Source organism: Psammomys obesus, unplaced genomic scaffold (genome assembly GCF_907164565.1).
Source record: "Psammomys obesus unplaced genomic scaffold, mPsaObe1.curated_primary_1811, whole genome shotgun sequence".
Classification (NCBI taxonomy): domain Eukaryota; kingdom Metazoa; phylum Chordata; class Mammalia; order Rodentia; family Muridae; genus Psammomys; species Psammomys obesus.
The window spans coordinates 1,092,682-1,096,605 of NW_026590412.1; positions in this window are offsets into that span (position 1 = coordinate 1,092,682).

Sequence of the window (3,924 nt, forward strand, 5' to 3'; positions counted from 1 at the left end):
AAGAAATAAAGAAAGAAATTAAAGGCTTCATAGAATTCAATGAAAATGAAGGCACAACATACCCAAATTTATGGGACACATTGAAAGCAGTGCTCAGAGGAAAATTTATAGCACTAAGTGCCTGCAAGAAGAAATTTGTAACATCACATACAAACAACTTAATGGCCCAACTGAAAACCCTAGAAAAAAAAAGAAGCAGATACACCCAAGAGGAGCAGAAGGCTGGAAATAATCAAACTCAGGGCTGAAATCAATCAATTAGAAACAAATAAAACTATTTAAAGAATCAATGAAACAAAAAGCTGGTTCTTTGAGAAAATCAACAAGATAGACAAACCCTTAGCCAAACTAACTAAAAAGCAGAGAGAATCTATCCAAATCAACAAAATCAGAGATGAAAAGGGTGACATAACTACAGACACAGAGGAAATTCAAACAATCATTAGGTCATACTACAAAAGCCTATATGCCACAAAATTTGAAAATCTAAATGAAATGAACAATTTTCTTGATAGATTCCATCTTCCAACATTAAGTCAAGATCAGGTAGAAAGACTGAACAGCCCTATATCCCCCAAGGAAATTAAAGCAGTCATTCACAGTCTCCCCTCCAAAAAAAGCCCTGGGCCAGATGGTTTCAGCGTGGAATTCAACCAGACCTTCAAAGAAGTGCTCACACCAATTCTCCTCAAACTATTCCACAAAATAGAAACAAAAGGTACATTACCAAACTCATTCTATGAAGCAACAGTCACCCTGATACCTAAACCACACAAAGACCCAACAAAAAAAGAGAACTTCAGACCTATCTCTCTTATGAACATTGACGCAAAAATACTCAATAAAATACTTGCAAATCTAATCCAAGATCACATCAAAGATATCATCCACCACGACCAAGTAGGCTTCATCCCAGGCATGCAAGGGTGGTTCAACATATGGAAATCCATCAAGGTAATCCACCACATAAACAAACTGAAGGAGAAAAACCACATGATCATCTCCTTAGATGCTGAAAAAGCATTTGACAAAGTCCAACACCCATTCATGTTTAAAGTCTTGGAGAGATCAGGGATACAAGGCACATATCTAAGCATAGTAAAGGCAATATACAGCAAGCCTATAGCCAACATCAAACTCAATGGAGAGAAACTTAAATCAATCCCACTGAAATCAGGGACAAGACAAGGCTGCCCACTCTCTCCCTACCTCTTCAACATAGTACTTGAAGTCCTAGCCAGAGCAATAAGACAACTAAAGGAGATCAAGGGGATACAAATCAGAAAGGAAGAGGTCAAAGTGTCACTATTCACAGATGATATGATAGTATATATGAGCGACCCCAAAAATTCAACCAGAGAACTCCTCCAGCTGATAAACACCTTCAGCAAAGTGGCAGGATACAAAATCAACTCAAAAAAAATCAGAAGCCCTCCTGTATACCAAAGACAAAAAGGCCGAGAAAGAAATTAGGGAAACAACACCCTTCACACGAGCCACTAATAACATAAAGTACCTTGGGGTGACACTAACCAAGCAAGTGGAAGACCTGTTTGAGAAAAACTTCAAGTCTCTGAAGAAAGAAATTGAAGAAGATCTCAGAAAATGGAAAGATCTCCCGCGCTCATGGATTGGTAGGATTAACATTGTGAAAATGGCCATCCTGCCAAAAGCAATCTACAGATTCAATGCAATTCCCATCAAAATACCACCTCAATTCTTTACAGACCTTGAAAAAAAGATTCTCAGCTTCATATGGAGAAACAAAAAACCCAGAATCTCCAAAACAATCCTGTACAACAACAGATCATCTGGAGGTATCTCTATCCCCTATCTGAAGTTGTACTACAGAGCAATAGTAATAAAAACTGCATGGTATTGGCACAAAAACAGAAAGGAGGATCAATGGAACCGCATAGAAGACCCAGAAATAAACCCACACACCTATGAATACTCGATTATTGACAAAGAAGCCAAAACCATTCAATAGAAAAAAGACAGCATCTTCAACAAATGGTACTGGTCGAACTGGATATCCACATGCAGAAAAATGAAAATAAATCTATATTTATCACCCTGTACAAAACTAAAGTCCAAGTGGATCAACGACCTCAACATAAAACCAGATACTCTAAATCTGTTAGAAGAAAAAGTGGGGAACAGCCTAGAACTCCTTGGCACAGGAGATAACTTCCTGAACAGAACACCAACAGCACAGGCTCTAAGAGCAACAATCAATAAATGGGACCTCATGAAACTGAAAAGCTTCTGTAAAGCAAAGGACACTGTCATCAAAACAAAACACCTGCCTACAGATTGGGAAAGAATCTTCACTAACCTTTTATCTGACAGAGGACTAATATCGAGTATATACAAAGAACTAAAGAAGCTGAAAAGCAGCAAACCAAGTAATCCACTTAAAAAATGGGGAACAGAGCTAAACAGAGAATTCTCGACAGAGGAATATCGAATGGCAGAGAAACACTTAAAGAAATGCTCATCCTCATTAGCCATCAGGGAAATGCAAATCAAAACGACCCTGAGATATCACCTTACACCCATCAGAATGGCCAAAATGAAAAACTCAAGGGACAACACATGCTGGAGAGGTTGTGGAGAAAGGGGAACCCTCCTCCATTGCTGGTGGGAATGTAAACTTGTACAACCACTCTGGAAATCTATCTGGCGCTTTCTAAGACAATTAGGAATAGTGCTTCCTCAAGACCCAGCTATACCACTGCTAGGTATATACCCAAAGTTTGCTCAAGTACACAAAAGGGATATTTGCTCAACCATGTTTATAGCAGCATTATTTGTAATAGCCAGAACCTGGAAACAACCCAGATGTCCATCAACGGAGGAATGGGTACAGAAATTGTGGTATTTTTACACAATGGAATACTACTCAGCAATCAAAAAGGAGGAAATCATGAAATTTGCAGGCAAATGGTGGGATCTAGAAAAGATCATCCTGAGTGAAATATCCCAGAAGGAGAAAGACAAACACGGTATATACTCACTTATATAGACCTATAAGATATAATAAACATAATGAAATCTATATACCTAAAAATATAATCAAGAGAGCGGACATGGGGTAAGATGATGAATCCTCGTTTAGAAAGACAGATGGGATGCGCATTGAACATATGACAGGAGTCTACTGAGCGCATTTGAAAGACTCTAACTAGCAGTGTTTTCAAAGCAAAGACTCATGACCAAACCTTTGGCAGAGTACAGGGAATCATAAGAAAGAAGGGGAGTTAGTCTGATGAGGAAAGGATAGGAGCTCCACAAGGACCAAACATATCTGAGCACAGGGTCTTTTCTGAGACTGACATGCAACCAAGGACCATGTATGAATGTAACCTAGAACCTCTGCTCAGATGTAGCCTGTGGTAGCTCAGTAACCAATTGGCTTCCCATAGTGAGGGGAACAGGGACTATTTCTAACAGGAACTCAATGACTGGCTCTTTGGCTTCCCCATCCCCTAAGGGATGAGCAGTCCTGTTAGGACACAGAGGAGAGCTTTGCAGCCAGTCCTGAAGATACCTGATAAAACAGAATCAGATGAATGGGGAGGAGGTCCCCCCTATCAGTGGACTTGGCAAGGGGCACGGTGGAGATGAGGGAGGGAGGGAGGGACTGGGAGGGAATGAGGGATCGGGACACGGCTGGGATACAGAGTTAATAAAATGTAACTGATAAGAAAAAAATAAAATTCAAAAAAAATTTAAAAAAAAAGAATTATTCTCAGGGGTTAAAAAAATAATAATGGTTCTAGTTCAAAGAGACTTGAGTACAAGTAAATGAAGAATTACGAAACGTCATACTCTTATCACATTACACCTGAGATTTAGAATGGTGTGGCACTGGTTTCAATCATTGTATTTAATTTACTAACATAGATTAATTTTAATTTA